Genomic DNA, 23,377 nt, shown 5'->3' with positions numbered 1-23,377 from the left:
GCCATGGCAGCACCATGGGGTTCCCTATAACATGGCGGCCCCTACTGCATCCTTCCCATAGGCACCAGCTGGGATAATCGAGCTGCTTGTTACTCCCCGTTCCTGACAGTGGTATGCTCGGGGACCTCTCCTGCTGACTTGACAGTGACTTATTCTTTCTCACATGAACTTCCACGGATCTGTTTCGACCTCCCTCCCATCTAATCCCATCTATACTCTATCTTGCATAACTTACCTAAAGTTTTGGGCAACGTGGATGCCAAGCTTCCTTAGTTTACGGCACCAATAAAGGCTTTCCCCCTGGATTTTATATTTCATTACTAGCTTCAACAGATATCCTGAAGAGGAACATAGACCCAGCTCCAAAAGCCATCAGCCAAGCCCAGAATTCCTTTGCTGTCCCCCGAAGCCACAGGAAGCTGGCATCTAATTAAATAGAGATCAGACCTCACCTGATAACCCACTCACTGTATTTTATTACACAACCCAGGAACCCTCTTATTAAATCTAAATTGCTCACATAACTGAGTGTACTGTAGATGTTTAATCATGGCCCAGGGCCTGTTTTTCTGCTCGAACTAAAGCACTTCCAGGTTTGGAGAAAAGGGAAGAGGAATTATTACACTAAAGCCCCTGAAGCTGTGGAAGGGCTTTTGTTTTTAAATGAGGGACAATCTGAGGGGCACCTAGGTGGCTCAGTCGGTGTTAAGCATCCGACTTCGGCTCAGGTCGTCAAACCCCACGTCAGGCTCTGTGCTGACAGCTCAGAGCCTGGAGTCTGCTTCAGATTCTGTGTCTCCCCCTCTCTCGGCCCCTCCCCTGCTCACGCTCTGTCTCTCTGTGTCTCTCAATAATAAATAAACGTTTAAAAAATTAAAAAATAAATAAATGAGGGGGAGTCTGGGGCCGGCCCTTCCCTCAGAAATGGTTCCCTCCTCCCCCCAACCCCCCCAGCACCTTTGAAGTTAGGCCAAGTCCACCCCAACTAAGTCAACAGCCCAGGCTTCGGCCAAGTCATAGATCAAGAGGTGGAGCCAGCAGTCATCTCCTTCCGGGCCCTGAGAAGCGCTCCCAACATCTCCACTGAGTGCATGCATTCCACATCCCATTGTACAGATGAAGAAACCCAGGCTCAGAATGGTCCAGTGGGGGGTCACACAGCCAGTGTGTGGCACAGCTGAGATTTGGATCCATATTTTATTTCCATTACTTCTCAGAGCAGACTGATGAGTTACGTATGATTATTTCCACTTTACTGGGAGGCAACTGACACCCCAGGGGATAAAACTGAGTGCCAAGCTCCCCCCACCCCACCCCCGGTTCGGGTGTGGTGGAGCTGAGACTCAGCCCAGGCAGAAGGGTCGAGGAACCTGCTGGTAGTTCAGGACAGAGGTGTGACCTGATGGGAGAGTCTGGGGACAGGATAGCGGGTACCTGACTGACGAAACCTCCAGAGTTGGTGGGGGAGGGAGTAGGTAGATGATGACTGAAGTCTCCAGAATGGTGGGGAGGGGTAAAAGGAACAAAGAAACCTGTATGGGATGAGACAGAAGAGGCAACCACAGGATGAAGTGGGGCCGAGACAGGGCAGCTGTGAAAATCGAAGGAAGAAGTTCTTTCGAATGACTGGGGGTCATCAAAGCCAAAGCTTCCTTGGAAGGGGCACGGGATAGAGTAGGCTGGTCTGACACCTGATTCAGGAAGTCTGGGGCCAGCTCAGAAATGTACATTTCTAACACCTTCCCACTTGATATCCATGCTGCTGCTCCAAGGACCACCTTGAGAACCTAGCCCGTCACGGAGGTGTGGCTTCAGTGAGAGGAGGGAATATGAGCATGGCTTGGGGTTCAAGGTGCTCAGCCAGGTCCCTGAGGTTTTCCTCCTTTCTCTCCTGGCCTGGCCCTTCCTGTGGTCTCCCCCGGACCCTCCATTTATTTCTGGCCCTCTCTTTTGAATGGAGGAATAGCCCACACCCAATATGGCGCACTAATCTGAAAGGCACAGGCTTGTTGGATTTTTTTTAATGTTTTTTTATTTATTTTTGACAGAAAAAGAGAGAGAAAGAGAGAGAGAGAGAGAGAGAGAGAGAGACAGAGCATGAGCAGGGAAGGGGCTGAGAGAGAGGGAGACCCAGAATCTGAAGCAGGCTCCAGGCTCCGAGCTGTCAGCCCGGAGCCCGACACGGAGCTTGAACTCACAAACGCGAGATCACGACCTGAGCCGAAGTCGGACGCTTAACCGACTGAGCCACACAGGCGTCCCATTTTTTTTTTTTTTAATGTTTTGGTGGATTTTTACAAGGATATCCACCTGCATTGCCAGGTGTATATCCACACATCTGGATCAAGATGCAGAACATTTCCAGCACACCTTGCAATCTCACTCGTGAGCTCTCGTAACCAATAACCCGCCCCTAGAGGTAACTACGATTCTGGAAGGAACAGGGTCCTTCATCTTGAAGTTGCTAAGATGGAAGCACACAGAATGCTCTCTTTGTGCCATAGGCCCCTTCTTGATAGTTGGACAGTGTATTTTTATTTCTCGCTCCACAACACTCTCTCCAGAAAGTGCGGGTTACTGTGCCCGTCGACAATTCCCCGTGCCTCTTCCTCTCTACAAGTTGTGTCTCCTCAAGACCCTCCTACTGCTCATCGCTCTGGGCCCGACAGAGATTTCTGTATTATCTGTTTCAATTCTCGAAACGGCCCTGTAAGGAAGGTTTCTTTTCCTGCCGTTTTACAGATGAGGTTCAGAGAGGTGAAGACATTTGCCCCAGATCCCACAGCCTATAAGAAGCAGCCTCAGCCAGCTTGAATCCAGACCCTGCCCTTGACCACTGGATGATCCTGCCTTCCCTCCCGTTGGAGCCCTGGGACCGACTAGACATGCCATCAATGTTTGCTAACTGACTAGGTGAAGCGAACCCCCTTAAAACAGCTGTCGGTCTTGCTGTTTGGTTTTTGGAGTTGCAATGTTGAAAGCGCCTAGGATTACTTCCCAGGCGGTAGGTCAAAGTCAGACCAGCTTTGCTCATGGGGTGAGCACTGGATTCACGTCCCCAGTGGTCCAGCCTCAGCTGGCCAGTCTGGGAGGCTGAGTCCAGGGGCCTGGAGGTTGGGCTCCCTGATGGACGTCTCCAGGAGCCATCAAGGGTGCAATCCAACGGACTGTTTTTTTGAGGCATCCTGGAGCCTTCCTGGACCCCCAGGTGTGATCTTTATGTGGCCAAAGCACAAGGCCGCTTACGTAGGCCATGGAAGGGACCTGTGAGGATGTCAAAAAAGGATCATTTTTTTCTCCCCTGGTTTTTCGAAGCAGAAAAGAGAGAGAGAGAGAGAGAGAGAGAGCTGGGGGAAATGGGCCTAATTATAAACGAGGATTGGCATGAAGTTCATGATGACTCATTTTTTAAATTGGTGTTTGACAAGAACAAGAAAGAACTGAAATCAGGACAATTAGGAACTAATGAAGAGATTAAAAAACAGAGAGAAACGCAGGTAAAAGAATGAGCCTGGAAGGCCAGGCCTGGAAATGACTAAGTGTGCCTCGGGGCCAGGCTGGGAATGGGCGTCCCACAGGGGATCTGTCTAGAGACAGAGCGACCATCATTCCCTCATTCCAGATCCTTCTGTAGCTTCTCAATGCACATCAGAGAAAATCTCCATGTCTCACCTTGACCTCCAGGTTGTAGTCTAAGTGATGAGCTCATGTCTACCTGTCCAGCCTCATCCCAAGACATGCGGACCCTCATCCGTCCACATCAGGATTCTGGCATCCTCAAACACAACTTCAGGGCCTTTGCACGTGCTCTCTCCTCTGCCTGGAATCCCCCGTCTTCACGTGAGGGGCAACGGTACTCATTCTTGGCCTTCAAGTTTGTATTTCAAGTCAGAGTAAATGTTCCAGAACACCTAGCTGAAGTAAGCCTCCCTTATCATTCTCATTCACTGCACCCTATGGCATTTCTTCATAGCCCTTATCGGGGCTTGCAGTTAAAGCTTTTGTTCATTTGTTTGCACCTATGCTGCCTAGTTCCTCCTCTGAGCTATGAAAACAGAGGCCATGGGTATTTTGTTTACCAATACATCACCCAGCACAATGAATTACCCCTAGTAGAGTGAGAAAAGCAGCCACCTAATGCTGTGCTTCCAATGCCAGCTTCAGGCACAGTTGGATCCAGGTGGCTTCGTCATCAGGGGATCTTTCTCCGTTCACTTAGATCTGCTCTCCTCCGGCTGTCTTCATTCTCAGGCCTTTGTTCTACCAGAATAGCAGCTCCAGTGGGAAAAGAGGCTCTCTTAATCACTTCAGACAGAGTTGAGCCACTATTTATCCATTGGACAGGCCTTCACACTTATCACTCGGCACCTACTATGTTCTAGGCACTGCTTTAAGAACTGGGGAGCCATCACTACACGAAAGGGACAGCGTTCTTGTCCTCTTAGAGCTTATGTTCTAGCAGTAGATGCAGACAACATATAAGTCCGGATAAGAAGGCCTCTAAAATAATCGTAGCTGAGAGGGGGTTGGAGAGTAATGGGCAGGAGGTAGCAGATATGTGGTACCTCTGAGTGCCCTGGCCAGAGCCACTGGCTCCTCAACCAATGTCATGGCAGTGAGAGGAAGGGGGAAATTGTTCCCCAAAGGAAGATGGGAAGGAAGATCCCACCCAGAAAAGGGTGGGATGCAGGCAGTCAGGCAAACCCAGGAGATGCCTCCAGCAAGTGCCCATGGCGTGTCCTCCTCTGTACCAACTATCGGGGAAAAGGCTCGGGCACTGGATGAGAGAGGTTGTTTCTGGCCCCATGGCTTAGGGTGGTGGTCCTCTCCCCCAGGGCGGGACGATGGTGTGTCAGGACCAGCCTAGAGACACTAGGGCACTCGAGTGTGTAGAGACCTGACTCGAGACAAATCAGAGCACATTATAGGAGGCCCCCACACACATATCCCTGGCAGTAAGAGAAACTTTCAGGAGCGGAAGAGAAGGACCTAGAGTCTCCCACGGGTGCATGAGGGCTGTATGCACCATCGCCCCCTTTCAGCCACACTGTGCCTGATGCAGTGAACTCACCGGTGGGAAGGGGCACTCCTGGTGGTGACCAGGACTTTATTTCTCTGCGGTAATGTTTTTGCAGCCTTAAAATCAGGCACGCCCGTGAAGGTGCATTGCCTTATCTCTTCTGTAGGTCTCAGAAGAGTGAGAGCCAAGAATTCCAATTGACCGAAATAGTTGGTGCCAGAAAGGGTACCTCCCAGAAATAATTGTGCTTTTGGGGAGGCAGCCAAACCTTGGGTGGGGTTTGTTTTCAGCAGGCTTAGAGGCCTTTTGGGGTTCCTTCATGTCTTTGGGAAGTCATCTGAGGCTGTGGGATTTGTGACCAAGGGCTTAGAAATGCCGTGTCCTCAAGATGACCCTCTGGGACAGGAGTAACACCTGATTTTTATCTAAATGCCATCTCAGAATGTTTGGAAATGACTGCCTAGACCACCGCGTTGAACACAGGCACAGGCTCAGCAGGGAAGTGTGCTGTGATCTGCTAGTAATGTCTGCCAGGGGCAAGGGAAGAGTGGGCTGTGTGCACAGGCCAGCTATTTACCAGCTATTAGCTGATGAAATGGATAATCTCGTGCATCCTGGTGAAAAATGCCCAACTAGAAATAGACGCAGAGCAGTAACAGAGGGATTGTTCTGAGGCCCCTTGTCACGATGAAGAGCAGACTGAGTTCAGACTGCTCCTGGCTCCGCCGCGTATGTCCTGCATGACCTTGGGCAAGTTACCTGCCTCTCATAGCCTCGGTTTCCTCATCTCGTTACTACCGCAATGACATCACTCCTGTCAAGTAGTATTTTTTAAAGATTAAGTGCGATCATATATGCAAAACGATTCAATACATTCTATGTCTCTGCTTCCCGCCCTGTCCCCCTGCCTGGGGGGTGAGGCAGGGGGGGGAGGTGAGAAGTCAGGAAGGGAAGGGAGAAGAGCCTGGAATAACTGGATAAGGAATGTGTGGAGGGGCTGATCTAGACAGGAACTGAGATTGGAACAACTGGAAAGGAACAGGAAGTTTAAAAAAAAAAAACAAAACCCAGAGCTTCCACTAGAGATATGAGCTCATCTGGCTGGCACACAGCTGCCTGGAAAGGCGGTTGGGAGTTGTGGCTAAGAGCATGAGCTTTGGAGCCAGACTAGGCAGAATGGAAACCCAGCTCCACCTCGTCCTGGCTGTGCACTGTCACCTCTCCGGGTCTCAGTTTTCTCATCTGCAAAATAGGAGCAAGTAAGGGAGGCTTCCTCGCAGGGGCAGGGTGTTAATTAAAAGAGACCTGAGGGGCAGGGGGCTGGAGGGTGGGGAGACTGGGTGGCTCAGTTGGTTGAGCATCCGACTTCAGCTCAGGTCATGATCTCACGGTTAGTGGGTTCGAGCCCCACACTGGGCTCGCTGCTGTCAGTGCGGAGTCCACTTCGGATCCTCTGTCTCCTCCTTTTCTCTGCCCCAACCCTCAACTCGCACATGCACTCTCTCTCCCTCTCAAAAATGAATAAGCATTTATTTTTTTAAAATTTTTTAATGTTTCTTTATTTCTGAGAGAGAGAGAGAGAGACAGAGAGAGAGAGCATGAGCAGGGGAGGGACAGAGAGAGAAGGAGACACAGAATCCAAAGCAGGCTGCGGGCTCCGAGCCGTCAGCCCAGAGCCCAACGCAGGGCTCAAACTCATGACCTGCGAGATCATGATATGAGCTGAAGTCAGACGCCCAACTGACTGAGCCACCCAGGCGCCCCAATGAACATTTAAATAAATAAGTAAATAATGAATGAATGAATGAATGAATGAGACCTACGGAAAGCACCAGCACAGTTCCCAGCACATAGTCTATACTGCGATGATCGTAGTCGTAATTATTGTTATCATCATGGTCTAGCAACATTCGCTTCTCTGTGGCCTGGAAGTCCACCATGAGGCTCCTTCTTTCCGCCACATCATCACCGCATGAACCTGGGGAGATGGAATACCTCCCGCTGCGTCCAAGAGATGCACCGTTCCTGTGGTCTGGGGTTGGAGGGCGTCCAAGGCTGCTGGGTGACCACGCCATGCCGAGGCTTCTGAGTCCCATCCGGGCAGATGGCGTCTCCTGGGTCCTTCATTAATTATCACACAACAGAACATTGCTGCTTCCCACTCTGATGCCCTGTAATCAGCCAAGAACCCTCACAATTCGATATTTGGAAACAATCAGCCCAGTTCACGGCCTCGGCACCATCAATTAATGTGGACGTGGACATAAATTATGGGGAAGCAGGGATGCACACAGGGGGATGAGGTCACAGCAGCCACGAACCTCTGGCTCAGATGAGATTTCCCCTGGAACGGGGCTGATAGTGGGGTGCTTCACCCCTCAATCCCACAGCGGGGCCGTTCTCCATCAGGGGCCTTCAGGGACCCAGAGGCAGAAGCCTGTGGCCAGGACCTCAGGGCTCCGATCCAGGAGGATGTGGGAGGAGTCCAGGTCGGCCAACACTCATACAGGCCACCTCGGCCATTCCCCTGCCTCCACTGCAGGCTGTTCCTAAGAGGAAGAAGCCACAAAACCACTTACGTCTTGGGACAGGTCTCAGCTTCGGATGTCCCTCTGGGCAAGACGACAACACTGATGCCCTCTTCCAGCCCAGGCACAGGCTAAGGGTCCTTCCTGGACCAAGCAAAGGGCTCCTTGGGGCCCACTTCCTGGGAGGCCCACCCTATCTGTTGGGAAGCAAAGGCTCAGAGGCCAGGCCAACTCTGTCTTGAGTCCTCAGACACGTAGCAGCTGCGTGACTGCGTACAGGTGTCTTAACCGCTCCCTGCCTCAGTTTTCACATCTGGAAAATGGGGATTTCAAAAAACCAGACGGACCGGTGGGTTTCACACAGCGCCTGGCGCACAGAGAGTACTCAGGCCGTGCCGGTTGCCCGCGTAACGGTTAACAGATGGCCTGCTAGCTAGGGTCTCAGAGGGCTTCAGAGATTACAGAGCTCTTGAACACCCCAGTCCCATGGATCCTCCGAAGGCCAGGAAAAGAAAGCAGACCAGAAGTCATCTCAAGGCGCTACCGGGGAGGAATCCACATCCAGGCTCGCTCACGAGGCTCTTGGCAGGCCTCGGCTCCCCGCCCCGTGGGCTTCTCCGTGGGGCTGCTCACAGCTTTCCCCAGGTCAAGGGCTCCCAGGGACCCGCGAGTACTGGGTCAGCCGCGTTGCAGCCATCGTCTTAACTAATCCTAAGGCAAGGGCAAGAGAAGGCAGGGAGACAGAGCCTCTGTCTTTTTGGAACCTAATCTCAGAAGAAGCGTCCGTCATTTTAGCCGTGTCATTAGAAACAAGTCACACTGAAAGGCGCGGGCCTCACAGGGATGTGGGTGTGACCACCAGGAGGCAGGGATCACTGGGGGCTCCGTGGGGGCCACCTGCCCCACAGGGACAGTTAGCCAGGCACCAGGTTGAATGCTTTGCCGGCAGCATCCTATATAATCCCGATTTACGTGGGTGGGGTGGGAAAGTCTGCCAAATGCTGTTCCTCTCCCTGTTTCATAGGTGAGAAGGTTGAGGGTCAGAGGAGTCAGGTGACTGGCCCCGAAATCAGGAAGAGCGGCTGGAATTTGAACTGTGTTTTTGTCATTGGCATTTTGCTCCACAGAGGTCAGGCCAGTGTCCTCTGGGATGCAGCCACAGACCGTCTGGGCTGCCCTGAACTTGGGAAGTTGAATATCTGACTAATGGGGTCAGGAAGCCAGCCTCCTGGCTGGTCAGGGGAACCTTGCAAACGAACCGTAATTCGGTAATGTAATTTCCTTGACTAGGGAAGACTTAAGTCTTCTGGGCCAGCAGGAGCAAAAGATGTGCCCTGTCTGGCTTGATCTCATGGGACGCCTGAAAGTTACTGAGGATTTGCAACCGGCCGGCACTGCCTGCTCAGGTGAAACTGGGAGGGTGAAACTGGTCCCACTGGGAGGAGGTTGCCTCGGACCCCCAGAGATGGCAAAGCACAGTGGCCCAGCCAAGGAAGCAAAGGGAAAGGGCCTGTTCATTCCTGACCCCAGCAAGCCCAGGGCAGGACAGACTTCCAGACGTGGGCAGAGCTCATACCCAGAAGGGACGGGGACCCACACCCCAGCCAGCCGGGTTCGCCATCCCACCTCCGGCACTATCTGACTGTAGGACCCTAAGCAAGCTACGGACGCCTCAAAGCCCCGGTTTCCAGAATTGCAAAATGGAAGAGATGGTAATCTAACCTCACAGGACCACCGCGAGGGCCTGCAAAGCACCCTGCAGAAAGTAGTTGTCTAGCAAATGGTGACTCTTTTCGGCACGGGGGGGGACACGCCGGGCAGAGCTGTGTCACCACCGTGCTTGTTTCCCTCGTGCCTGGCACAGACTCAGCCCTTAATCACGTTGGGCTAATCGATTAGAGAATCAAGGAAAAATGTAATTTCTGAACAGGGTGAGGGTCAGAAGCTGCACCTTCCAGACTTGGGACCTTTTCTCAGCTGCAGAGTTGACATGAAGTGGGTTGTAAGCCTATTCTATAGAGAGCTTTGGCCAAAGGCGTCAGCGACGTGAACTCCCTGCTTGGCAGTCACGTGCCCTTCAGCCACCTCAAGGGAACAGACTGCCCACGACACCTGAGGCGTAGCCAGCCTGGTAAGCAGCTCTTGTGCCTCCTTGAGAGGGCTCCCTGAGACCCCACGGGGATATGGATTAATCCGGGGTGCCTGCCCTATGTCAGCTCTACCCTAGACCCTTCGGGATGATCTGTGGCCATTCGCAACATACTAGGAAACCTGAAATAGCGTACTCGCTCTGTGACCTTGGGAGAAGGCTTGACCTCTTTGAGCTTCAGAAAACGGGACTCATCTCAGCACCTACAGAGCTGTCCTAAGGCCTTGAAGGTGACACAAGAATTGCAGTGCCTGTGCCTGATAGAAATCCTCAGTTACTGGTAGCTCCCCGTTGCTATTAAGAGATGTGCTTCTGTAGAGGGATTCTGCAGCCCTAAAGACCCCCTCGGGTCCCGAGGAATAAAGCTAGATGTGTTTCTCTGGAAGCGGATCAAGGAGGAGCAGGACATGGGCTGGCAGCTCACAGGAGGGAGAAGGGACTGGGGCCTTTCTGAAGGCTAACGGTGGGCTGGGGACAGCCAAGAGAGATCCAGGTGTCACCTTGCACTCCTGAATGTCTGCCCTGGGTGCATCAAGCCTCCGCTCACAGAAATTTTGGTGTTGGCACAGGGGACAAAGAGACCGCCCCTCACAGCTCAGTGCTCTAGGGAGTAGCAGTGACAGAGGAGAGCAGGCATGGGGCAGAGAGAGGGACACTTTCAGTGCTCATCAGAGCTCCTGGCACTCAGGATATGGAAGCCGGGTGTGTGGGCGTGTGTGTGTGTGTGTGAGAGAGAGAGAAAGAGAGAGAGAGAGAGAGAGCCCATGGCGTGGGACACTCTTCAGCAGTCAGGCCTTCCAGGACCAGCAGGGAATCCAGTGTGCAGGGCTGCTGGAAGAGACTTCTCATCCACCGGGAGGGCTGCCTGCCGAGTTCGGGGGCTGCTGGCTGCAGATGGTCAGATATTAAATTCTACTCTGCCTCCCATCTGGCGGCTGCACTGGCTGGCCTGGAGAATTCCCCGTAGGCCAGCTCTGGGTTCTGGACAAGCCACTCTGCCCCGACCCGACCCTCCAGTGACCCTCAGACAGGGCTGTGCTCAGCTAATCAGGAGAGTCCTCCCCCTCCTGCCAAGCACCCGCCTTCATCCCCCCTCCAAGGCGGCCACCTCTGCTCTCCCCTCGGAATCTGCTCATCCAGAGCAGGGGCTTAAAAGAACACAGGGTTGAGCATCAGATTCACCGGGTTCTGATCGTGTTCTGGTTCCACTGGGCATTCACCTGGACCTCTCTGAGCCTCTGTTTCCTCCTCCATGATTCCTATGACACAGGGCCATTGGAAGGACAAAATAGGGTCTCTCGACCTTGATGCTGCTGACTGATCCCCTGGTCTGGATCATTTTTGTGGTGAGGGGCTGTCCTGCACTTTGTAGGGTGTCCAGGACCACCATTGGCCCATCCTTGGCCCATCCTTGACCTCAACCCACTAGATGCCGTGGCACCCCACCCCGACTTGTGACAACCAAAACTGTCTCCAGACCCTGCCAAATGTCCCTGAAGGGTCAATGTTGTCCCTGCCAAAAATCACTGCTGTGGGTGTTTTGTACTCTGCCTGGCAGGTGGGGAACACTTGATAGACAGAGACTGCCCCAGACCAGCATCCGGGGCGCTTAGAACATTTCCTGGCACACGGTAAATGCTCAACAAATGTTAGCTCTGACTGTTCTCTTGCCAAAGGACCTTTCCAGTCCTTGGAAAGCAGGCTTCAAAGTCTGTGGTTCAACATGCATACATCATGCTTGTATGGAGAGCTGTAGGCCAGCCTGGGGTGGATACATAGGTGGACCCGGCTTAAGTAGGTAAAAGCAATGCGACCAGAAGATTGAGGGGGGAGGGGGGACACACCTGAAACACAAGAGGAGCACCGCTCTCGTCTCCATCACCTAGTAGTTTTCTATCGCCACTGTTGTCCTTACTATGATCACTTAGCATTTGTTGGCCACGGACTCTGTTGCAGGCAGTGTTCTAAGCACTTGAAACATTATCTCACGGAATCATCCGGATGACCCTAGGAGGTCACTTCTCTGATTCCGTCTGTTGTGCAAAGAGATGACGGTATTTCAGTAGCTTGCCTGAGGGCTTGTGACAGAGGGCTTTCTGCAGGGTCCCAGGGGCGCCGTGCAGAGAAGGGTTACCCAGCTGGCGGGTCAGGAAAGAGGGGCTGATATCTGAGCTGGGTCCCGCGCCCTTCCCAAAATTTCAAGGAAAGGAGGGAGGGTGGGGAGGTCCAGGCAGTGGGTGCGGCCTGAATAAGGCTTTGAGGCTGGAAAGGTCAGCTTTCATTCCGCAAGACAGCCGACTTGTGGGGGAAAGAGGTGCAGAAAAAGAGACAGTAGCAGCCCTTCCTGTGCCTCTCCCCGGGCCTCTGCCCCAGCTCCAGCCGGGCCGGGTGGGCAGGACCACCCGCCCACACCCCACCCCACCCAGGGCCTCCAGTAGCCACATCTGTTCCCTACTCAGCCTCATTATGCACGGAAGTGTTAGGATCTGCTGGGCTACGGTGGAGACTGATGGTCCCAGGTTGCCCAGGACTGAGGGGGTTCCCAGGATGTGGAACTTTCTGTGCCCAAACCAGGATAATCCTGGGCCAACCAGCAAGGTCAGTCACCCAACCCGTGGCCCCTTTACCGGCCCTTTACACAGGCCACCCTGGGCTTCTGCGGGCGAATCAGCCCCGCTTTCCACCCAGCCAGCCTTCTGAGCACCCCCTGAAAGGGCAGGCCTGGGCCAGGCGGTCCGACAGCTGCTTCCCAGATGCTTGGCAAAGCCCACCTTCCCCGGGGCGGGAGAATCCGAGCACAGCCGCGGAGGCCCAGAGAAGGGAAGGGACTTGCTCGGACCTGCGCCCAGAGGCCAGGTCTTCTGGGTAAGCAGGATAATGTCCCTTTAAGTTTAAAGGACAATAATGATAATAGCTGAGGTTCATCAAGCTCTTGCTACATCCCCGGCCCCATCATGAGTAATTCACCAGCAACATGGCACTGAAGGCCCATCCTGACCCCAAAAGTCTTTTCTCATCAAGATCATTTTTACAGAAGGGGAAACTGAGGCACATAGAAGGTAAATGATGGGGGCAAGATTCAAACCCAGGAAGCCAGACACCCCAGCCAGAGGAGGTAACCATTGTGCCACATGGTCTCAGAGGGACAGCATCTCACCTGGCCCCTGATCGCATTGCTGTGGACAGTGAGACCCTTTCAGAGTACTACAGTGTGGAACACACACACCCCCTTCTGGGTCTTTTGTCCCATGGGACGCTTCCCTGACACTGGAAAAGTCACATGCTTAACGTAAGGTCTTGACTTGAGGATCCCCATGGCCTTTCCAGCACTGTGGTAGGTCAGAGCCATGGTGGACGGGGACAGGGTGCGCCTCCCGCAACTTCTCCCTCCCAACCTTGTGGGAACCAGTAACTCTCTTTGCAACTACAGGGCCCTGATGGATCGTGGCAGGGGACAGGAGTCAGAAGTGAAGGAGAGATGGCATTCATTCAGAACTCTTTATTTGCAACTTTGTTAGGCGTTAGAGAGCCGGCCAGGCAGGAACATGACACAGACACAGAGGAGCAGCCAGGGAACCAAGAGGAGTGTGGTCTATGATGAGTTGGAGGGGAGCCCAGGAGACTCAGAAACACAGAGGGGGCACTCACCCCAGTTTCTGGAGATAAGACCGGTCTCCTGGAGGGAGTGATATCCTAGCTGAGATTTGAAGGAGAAGTAGGGTTTAGCCAGGGAAAAAAGGTTAGGCAGATATTCCAGGCATAAAGAAGAGCTTGTGCAAAGGCCCAGGGGTGGAAGACAATGGCCTATACTAGCAATTGTCAGTCACTTTATTCTCTGGCCAAAGTCTGGGTCATGGCGGGGGGACAAGGGGAGAGGAAAGGCTGGAGAGGTGGGCAGGGATCAGATAGGGATCTGGAGTTCATTCTATCTTAAGGACAACAGAGGGCCACTGATGGGCTTGGAGTAAAAGCATGGCAGGATTGATTATGTTTGTGTGTCAGAATATCACTCTCACTGCTCTGAGGAGAATGAATTGGATAGATGGGGTGAAGCTAGTGTAAACGTGGGGTTGTATCTTCTTAATTCTCCATCTTCAATATTATTACAGTAGATGGATGGATGGAAGGGAAGGAAGGAAGGGAGGGAGGAAGGAAGGAAGGAAATGAATGAATGAATGAATGAATGAATGAAACCCATAAAACAAATTAATAGGGGTACCTGGGTGGCTCAGTTGGTTGAGCGTCCGACTTCGGCTCGGGTCATGATCTCGCAGTTCGTGGGTTCGAGCCCCGCGTCAGCTGTGCTGACAGCTGAGAGTCTGGAGCCTGCTTCAGATGCTGTGTCTCCCTCTCTCTCTGCCCCTCCCCTGCTCATGCTCTGTCTGTCTCTGTCTCTCAACAATAAATAAATGTTAAAACAATTTTTTAAAAACAAATTAATCAAGTTCAAGAAGGAAATATTTCAACTTAGAATGGGAGAGAATTTTTTTTATAACAATAAGAATGGAAACAAAGACAGAAAGAGCTGCCTTAAGAGGCAGTGAGCACTCTGTGTAGGGGGATATTGAAGCACAGAATGAGATAGGACTCAGTCTCACAGGGGTAAACCACAGCATTGGTATCTTACTTTGTATAGGACTTCACATTTCTAAAACAGTTTCATATTCTTTGTCTCTTAATTGTCATAACACCCGTGTATCTTGACTAGCATCCTGAATATAGTCTCCTTCTCACAGATGAGGAAATTCAGATTCACAGAAGTTAAGTGACTTTTCCAACTAGTAAGAAACAGAACTTGCCCTGGAAGCCTTCTCACTCCCAGTCCGCTGCTCTTTCCAGAGAGCCCCAGCTGACTTCTGAAGTTGCTTCTAACCCTGAAATGATGGATTTCTTAGTAGAAGATACTTATGCTTGCACTCACAATAGAAAATATAAGGTCAGCTCCAACTTGGAAAGCTGATTCGTCAGGACGGGCAGAGTAGCACAGTGGAAACAGAACAGGTTGGGAGTCATCAAAACTGCCTCCTACTGTCTGTGTGGCTTTGGGCAAGTCTTCTCACCTCTCTGAGCCTCAATTTCATCTACAAAATGAGGGTTGTTAATATCATTTTCATAGGGTTGTTGAGAGAGACAAGGTATATAAAGGGCTGTATCAGTCAGGATTCTTTTTTTTTTAAGTTTATTTATTTTTGAGAGAGAGAGAGAGAGAGAGAGGGAGAGGGAGAGCGGTAGGGAGGCGGGGGAGGCAGATGATGTGAAGAAGATCTCTGTGCTGACAATAGAGAGCCCACTGTGGGGCTGGAATTCATGAATCGTGAGATCAGGACCTGAGCCGAGTTGGATGCTTAACCAACTGAGCCACCCAGGTGCCCCGGTCAGGATTCTTTTGGTTGCAAGTGACAGAAACCCAACTCCAGACAGACAAAAGGGAATGTATCGTGTCCCTCGTTCCCTCTGTTCTCTGCTTGTCTCTTCTTCTCTTAAAACGGAACCCTCGGTCTCTCCTCCCACAGATGAGCCTCTTCCAAATGGCATGGACAGAACCACCCTCAGCAGAGAGAGAGAGCTTCCTTCACCTAGTAACAGTGTATCAGTCCCAGGGAAAGCCTTTGATTGGTCCTGCTTAGTCACATGCTCACTCTGCAGGCCAATCGCTTTGGAAGAAGGGAATGAGGTACTATGATTGGCTACACCTTAGTCCTGTACTCACCACCATGGCCAGGACACATTACAAAAGGCTACTAAAACCCATTACAAACACCTAGGACAGTGTCTGGAATGTAGTAGCTGCTCATTAAATGGGAATGTGGTTGGCACCATTTCCTGGGGGTGTCAGTGACAGCTTTGTTTGTAGAGAAGTCTGGAATTGTGACTTAAAATCTTGGGAAAATTCTAGCTGGGAGAGAAGGTCAGCTACATACGCCTTGTTAACGCTAAGTTCATGTTCACCTCCATGGAGACCATCGTAGGTTGAACCAGCATCCTATAGGTGTCCTCTGTAAAAGAATTTACATGTAGCAGAAGTAAAATGGGGGTCTTGGGAGACAGCCGGGCCACTCACCAAGGGTTCCCACACCCTGAAGCATGCAAACTTGCTTCTGTGGTTATTACTCTTTTATTCACCCAGTCCCTTTCATTCATTACTTTATTCAACAATATTTCTGTGCACCTTCTTAGGCCTGAGGATTCAGCAGTGAAGAAGACACAGCCCTCATGCTCTAAGTCTAGCTGACTCTCAGTCCTCACTCTTTTCCTCACCTGTTGATAAGCTTTCAATGTTTACCTCACCAATGAGGGGATAAAAAGTTGACACACAAATTATGGTTCACAATGTACGTGGCTGAGTCAAAGAACTTGTGTTCGTTCAGTAACAATTCCAAAATGATTCTATCTCTTCCCCTTTGGGAAATTTCTTAGGAAGGAGGCACACACCCATTCCATAACTCCCTGAGGTTTTCAAGCTGGTTCCAAGCCCAGGGATCATATGCACAAGGCACATGCTCTTTGGCCCACAGATCACTCTTTAGATGTAATTTGTTGCCAGCGTTTAAAACTCAGTAGATTTCTAAAATCTGAATCTGAGGCTTCTCTTGGGAAGCCAGATAGACCTAGTGATGATGGATGCATGTTCCACATAGAAATGATTGGCTGGACCCACGTTGTATCCACCCCTTAAATAAGACCTGTACTCTCCCATTCTTCAAGGTTCCCACACGATGCATTTTTCTGAGTCATGATGCATTAACTGGCTGGTTCCTGCAGGCATTTGACAAAGTTTGCTATCCTGGGAGTAGAGAGCATTGGGGGAAAGTGTCAGCTTTGCCAAGAGTCTCTGCCTACTCAAATTGCCTCCAAGCCTGCCCAGAACCCTTTCTCTCCGCCATGGCTCCTCCAAAGCCTCCATGGAGCAAAAGACATTTAGCCTGGGGAGAGAGACAAGTGGCCTTATCCAGAGGCAGGTGAAGCCCAGACTTGCCTTTTTCACACTCTGTTTTCAAAACCCAGCCTATTAGGTGAAGCCACTTGAGGAAATAAAAGGCAGAGATTCAAGTGGTTTTCAGTGCATCAAAGATGAGTGAGTGTTTTACCCAATGTGTCAGGAAGGCAATTTCCAACATCGTCAGAATTACCTTCATTCAGCCTTTGAATGGCTGGATTCTCAGACTTCTCTGAGCTCAGAGAGCCTCTTCAATGGGCATATGAGAGCAGAGCAAGAAATGGATGGTTCTTTGGCTCGCTCTCAGGTTGGGGAGGGGTGTTCATCACTTTTGGGTGATTTGTGCCCATGGACTTCCAAACGCTAGCTAGAAATAAAGAAGAAATGATTCACGTTCTGATTCAGAGAGGGTTTATTAAGTACCTACTATGCACTTCAGATTCTGTCTACAAGACAAATCCGTAAATTACGTCACCAGCTCAGACCTCTTTTGAATCTTTATATCTTTCTACTTGACATTGCCATTTGAATGTCTCCCAGACTGCAAACATCCGTGTTCTAAATGCAGCTCTTTACCTGCCCCCGCGACACACACACAGAAGACTCTCTCACGTCTTCCCAGCTCAGGAAATATCAACTTCATCTCCGTAGTCGCTTAAGCTAAAACTTCAAGGTTGTTCTTGACCTCCTTCTCACTCATCCACAACAGCCAATTCATTGCCAAGTCCTGATGGTTCTTTCTCCTAACTGATCTGTTCACTGGGTAGTTAAAGTACTGCTAGCTGCTCTAACAGATAGACCCCACGCTCGCAGGGGAATCCATAGAATAGAAATGTATTCTTAGATCAAGTAAAGTCTAGTTAAGGACCCAGATGATGATTCGGGGACCCAGGGAGCTCCGATCTTATGAGTCCACCAACCCTCAAGGCATCGCTTCCAACCAACGGACAGAAAAAGAGAAGGCAGGGAAGACACATCTGCTTCTAGCCACTTGAGCCCAGAAGTGATGCCATCACTTGCATTGGTGAGAACCAGTCACATGACGCCATCTAGATGCAGGGTCCCTGGGAAACGTGGTCTCTGGCTGGGCAGCCCCTTCCCAGCCACAACATTACACTATGGAAATAGACAGCCAGCCATCTCTGCCTCAGTTCCCTGCCACTTCCCCCATCTAAGCCCCCGTCATGTGTCACTTGGGTGACTGAAACAGTCCCCTTCTGGTCTCCCTGACCTCATTCCTATTGCTTCTCTAGTCTTTTCTTCACACAGCAGCCACAGTAGTGCTTCAAACCATATATCAGACCGTCCATATCACCCCCCACACTCAGAATAAAACGCAAACCCTCACTGAGGCGTGCAAAGCTGGATTAGCCTGGTCCCTGTGACCTCTCCCACTTTGTCTTCTTCTTCCCCCATCACTCGTGCTTCCTCCAGCAACCACCCTCATCACTGACCTGTTCTGTTATCTACACTCGGATCACCTTTCCAACCGGCTGATCTTCATCTTCCAAGACTCAGCTCAAACATTAGCCATTTCTTCACAGAGGACTTTTCAGTCCAAATGGGACCCTTCAGGGAAGGGCTAGTTGAGTATTTGTGTGGCTCCTTGTTTATGTCCTTTTCCCCACATAGGCTATCAGTTCCCAGAGGATAAGAGCAGTTACCTGTTCTCTTTACTGCTGTGTCCCCAGCACCTAGCACATTACCAGGTACATAGTAGAGCCCAGTACATATTTGTTGAATGAATGAATGAATGAATGATGAATGAATGAATGAATAACGTGGTGTCATTGACTCCCTGGCACAACTAATGTGGTAGGCTCTATTACCATTCCCATTTCACAGATGAGAAGATAAGGCCCAGAGACAGGCAGTGGTTTTTCCTAAAGGCACACAGCAAGGAAGTGGAGAATCTACAGCTCAGAGCTCTTTCTAGCTGGGGCTCTCCTTAGCAATCCTATTTGGAGGTACTTGGTGAGACTTCTCTTTGTCTTCTCTCAGACCTCCATTCTCTTCCCACTTCCCAAGATCCTGGGAAACTCACCACTCCTTCCGATCTCCTCTGGATCCTAGGCAGGTACAGCTCATGGCAGGCACTCCTCCTGTATCAGTCAGGGCCCTGGCAAGAGAGGGATGCACACTCAAACTGTGTAATCAAAGAGAGACTAATGAAGAGTCTGTTTATGAAGGTGCGGTCATGGTCAAGAGAAACCAACAAGGCGCATACAGGAACCAGGACCATGGGGATCCTCACAGAGCAAGAGGAGGGAGCAGCCAGCAGAGTGAGCTGTGTGGGAAGAGCTGCCTTTAACAGAGGGACATAGCCACTGTTCCCCCAGCCCACAGGGAAGGACCCAGAATGGAATAAACCCACCCTCACTGTCCTCCCAACTCCCACTGTTCTGCCCATGCTTTCCACTGGCTGATTCCAACCAGAAGCTGGAGGCAAGGGGCTCTGCTGATTGGATCAGCCTACAGGGGAACCAAACAGAGATGCTGAAGTGGGGTGAATAGACCTGAAGGAGCCAACAGCAGCCCACGAGACTTTCAGGTTGGAACATAAGAGGTAGCGCCATCCATTAGGGTCTCTTTGGTTTCAGGCACCAAATGACTCTGGCAAAACTCTAGCAAAACCAAGAATGTACTGGAGGGATTCAGGTAACTCTAAGATTTCAAGGAAAAGCTGAAAAGCTGACCCTCAGGGGTAGGAACCCACACTCCAGGACTGTACCTGAAGGGGGAGGGGAGCTCCCCAAAGAAAATTGAGGTGCAATTGCCAGAAGAAAGGATGCAAGGGCCGGGCCCACACAAAAGGAATGAATGAATGAATGAATGACAATAAAAACAAGAGATGTCCTCACAAGACTCACTGCTACCAAAAAGAAAATAAAACCAAGTCAGTTGAGAAGCTAATGTTTCATCAAACCTCAGAAGGATCACTCATTGGTGCTCAATCAACATTTGCAAGTTGGAAGAATAAATGAACAAAGGAATACTAAAGAATGTGGGCTTTACCCAGAGGGCATTGGAGATGTTGAGGTGTTTCCAGCTCAGGAGGTGGCATGGTCAGATTTGCATCTTAGAAAGGTGTCTCTGACCTGCATGGGGAGACTGGACTACAGTGGGCAGGGAAGCCGTAGATGGGATGCCCTAGATGAGCAAGATGGCGGCTCAGACTGGAGAGTGGTCATACAGAAGGAAAGATAGAGTTTGAGGGTTGGGGCACATTCAGAGCCTTTGAGACTATAAACCTGTGGCAGTTGATCAAGCTGCTAAATAAATGCAGCTTAGAGCCCCATCAATGGGCCTGGATGGGACAGCTGCAGCCTTGGTGAGGTGATGAGGAGCGCTTGATGTGAGCAGCTACAGCTACTGATATGCTAGTAGCTTGTCAGATGCTACAGTCACCTCTAACCCCCCCATAGCTGTGGACTCCCCAGGCCCATGCCATGAACCAATATGAATATCCCTCTATCTCCCAAGATGATGGAGACCCAGTCACTGGCCCCCAGGACCTTCTGTTCTGTTGGGCAGAGAGAGATGGGCACAAGGATAACCTTGCCACCCAAAGGAGGACTAGGGGATCACTCAGAATCATCTGGCAGGTGCCCACCCTCTGCTTACAGATTTCCGGGAAGTATGGTGCAGCCCAGAATTGAACTCTGGCTGCAGACACATGACCTGCTTCCTGCTGAATCCTGAGTCACACAAAATGAGGCAAGGGGCTAATTCTGCACTGGACAAAATGCAGCCTCCAACGGGTTCCAGAATGTGCCATCACTTCTGGGTCTTTGCATGTTTCTAGAGTTCCTCCCCCTTCCCCTGCTCCCCTCCTCCCTTCCCTGGGCCAACTCCAATCTTCGCCAGACTTCGGCTTGGAAGTTACACCCACGGGATAGGAGTTTCTTTGTCCCAGGCTGGGTAGGCCTCCTTCCTGCTCCCACCACCACCTCCCATTATTGCCCACGATACCCTGCCTTGTCATTGTGTGACCTTGAGCCATTCCTTAGCCTTCTCTGAGCCTCCCTTTCCTCCCCCCTGGAAAACAAGGTCATAATAGTAGCCTCCTAACAGTCTTTATGAGCCTTAAATGGTGTGGCTCTTATAATGCATCTAGGAAGGTACATAGAGCAGAGCAGTCAGTGTTAGCTGTCACTGGCCTCAGCCACTTCTCGGTCAGGAGACTTACTGCAGAATCTGCTACAGACCTTTGCTTTCCAGAGGCAGAGGATTTTCCCAAGACCTCGGATGGCCCCTCATTGATTCTGGCAAGACTCCTACTAGTATTGATCAAATATCATGGCTGCCTTCGTCTCAAGGGTGTTCGTTGGCCCAAGAACTGTGTGCATGGAGACCTAACAGATTTCTGAATGAAATCGTGGATACCTTTCTCGTGGCATCACCTCAGACAGGGGTTAGCAGTCCTTGAAGGGCTTGGAAAAGCCTTCTTTTATATACTGAATGATGAGGTTTCAGAGGGATGGTGGGGTCTGGAGCCAACCGCCAAGAAAGAATACTTGAGATGTCTTTGGTGCAAAAAGGGTGATTTTACTAAAGCATGGGGACAGGACCCGTGGACAGAAAGAGCTGCACTGGGGTTGTGAAAAGTGTCCTGTTATATAGTATGGAGCTGGCGGAGGTAAAGTCAAGAGGAAGTTTCTTTTAAAAAAATTTTTTTTAATGTTTGTTTATTTTTGAAAGGGGGGGGAGGGAGTGGGGGAGGGGCAGAGAGAGAGGGAGACACAGAATTTGAAGCAGGCTCCAGGCTCTGGGCTGGCAGCACAGAGCCTGACTCAGGGCTCGAACTCACAAACTGGGAGATCATGACCTGTGCCTGAGATCCTGACCTGAGCTGAAGTCAACCGACTGAGCCAGCCAGGAGCCCCAAGAGGAAGTTTCTTAAAGGGATTTCCATACGCTAAAGAAGACTCACAGGAGGCCTAGTTATTGTCAAGCTAAGGTTGTTTTTCCCTCCAGCAAAGTATTATCATTAAGACAGTAGAGAGTTCCTGGAGATTAGGCTATTGATAAGATTGCCTTTTTTTTTTTTTTTTTAATTTACTAAGATATTTGTAAACTGATGGAGACTCAGTGTCTCGAATGACTCTGATCTCTTACCAGTTAACCATTTGTTTTCCCCTTTCCTTTGCTCTTGGGGCAGCCAGGAGTGCCTGAGGGATGTCACACACCTATCCCCCTTGTTGGTGGGGGAGGGTGGTGTGTGCCTGGCAAGTATGCTTCCTTGGCCCTGAGCTTGCTTTATGCTCCCTCATCACTGAAGATGCTATCCTCTTCTGTGCTATTATTCATTGGTTACATAACTAAAGGTTTTACTTCCTGTGTTCATCAGCCCTTTATTGAGCACCAACTGTATGCACATCCTCCAAGAGATCTTTTCTGCCACCTTACCTACAATTACCCCCGGCCCAGTCCCCTCTCTGCCCCTTGCCCTGTTTTTGTCATAGTATTTATCCCAGTCTGACATCATATTACTTGTTTCTTTGCCGATTTGTGTTGTTTATGTCTTTACTTATTTTGTGGTCGGTCTCCCAGACCAGAGCATCAGCTTCTTGAGGGCCAAGACTGACTCTGCTTTACTCACTCTTATGTCCCCGCAGCCTAGAACACACAGTTAGTGCTCACTGAATATTTATCAGATGAACACATGCCAAGCACTGGGCCAGGGATTTTGCAAGGGGAAAAAAATTTGAACAATAAGATGTGGATTCTGGCTTCAAAATGCTTATTCATGGGGTGGTCAAGAAAAAACAATTACAATTCTGGACAGAACCTGGGTGTATTCTGAGAGAGAGAGAGAGAGAGAGAGAGAGAGACCTTACCATTCCCCAAGGGCAAGTGAAGAGAGATGGGTAAGAGACTCCTATACTGACCACAGTTAATTCTTCACTGTCTGTTTCCTCTCCTGGCCTAACTACAGATTCTAAATGGACAGCAGGGACCATGTCTGTCTGGTTAATCATTAATCCAGGCACAGGATGGAAGGTGGCACATAGTCGCTCAGTCAATGTCTTCTTTTAGTTTTAGTTGGGAGATTGAGACTAGGGTTGGAGTGCAAGGGATTTCTTTGGGAGGTGATCCCAGAAAAATATGTGTTATCATGCAAGTTACCACGGTGGGAAATCAGAGCTGAATCCCGCAGGGGAGGCTTAGGAACCAGTGTAGACCACACATCTCAGAGTTACCTTACTCAAGGGGACTTATGTCCCAACTCCTGTCGGGCAGTGGTTGAAGGCACTCTAAGGCGGGCGGGAGGCGGGGAGGGTATGCTAATCACCGCCCCCCCCCCCCGACATTTCTTCTGCAAAAGAGGAAAGGTGCTTCAAGCTAGAGTTTGGATCAGTATGTGTGAGAATTGTAGATGCCAAGAAGATACAGGTGGGGCACTGCTGGAAGGTGCTACAGTAACTGTTTATTGAATGAATCAATAATGGACGTTGGCTGGGTGCCTGCTACATGCCAGGTGCCTTGTAGCTATTTATTAATATGATTTTCAAAGCTTTTGAAAGACAGGTAGATACTGGGGCTCAGAGAGGCTAGGTAACTTGCTCAAGGTCGCACAGCAAGCAAGAGGCAGAGCTTAGATTTGGCCCTGTCTTGTCTGGTTCCATGCCCATTCTCTTTCTTTCATAATGTCAGCTGGCGGGATACTCTGGGCTAGAAAATATTCAAGAAGGGTCACTGTTTGTCTCATTCATCTTGTTTATCTGTCTTCTTTTTGGCTC

General features: G+C 50.6%; 1 protein-coding gene and 1 long non-coding RNA gene across 3 annotated transcripts in view; one reads left to right on the top strand and one right to left on the bottom strand.

Moving 5' to 3' along the window:
- NOS1 (nitric oxide synthase 1) overlaps window positions 1-23,377 on the top strand; it is a 182,042-nt gene that overhangs the window by 37,055 nt on the left and 121,610 nt on the right. The gene's annotated exons all lie outside the window — the stretch shown is intronic.
- Window positions 1-23,377, bottom strand: part of LOC111557273 — a 34,285-nt gene that overhangs the window by 3,536 nt on the left and 7,372 nt on the right. The window contains exons 3-4 of one of the 2 annotated variants that reach the window (XR_002737198.2): window positions 18,679-18,753; window positions 14,179-15,693 (exon numbers count right to left, since the gene is read on the bottom strand). This is a non-coding gene — a long non-coding RNA (uncharacterized LOC111557273). Of the gene's footprint in view, window positions 1-14,178; window positions 15,694-18,678; window positions 18,754-23,377 lie in introns of those variants that run through there. The other variant, XR_006587867.1, reaches the window with a different exon arrangement.

Source organism: Felis catus, chromosome D3, assembly GCF_018350175.1.
Source record: "Felis catus isolate Fca126 chromosome D3, F.catus_Fca126_mat1.0, whole genome shotgun sequence".
Lineage (NCBI taxonomy): Eukaryota > Metazoa > Chordata > Mammalia > Carnivora > Felidae > Felis > Felis catus.
Note: the sequence above shows the minus strand (reverse complement) of the source record. Positions and strands in the feature narration are given on the sequence as shown.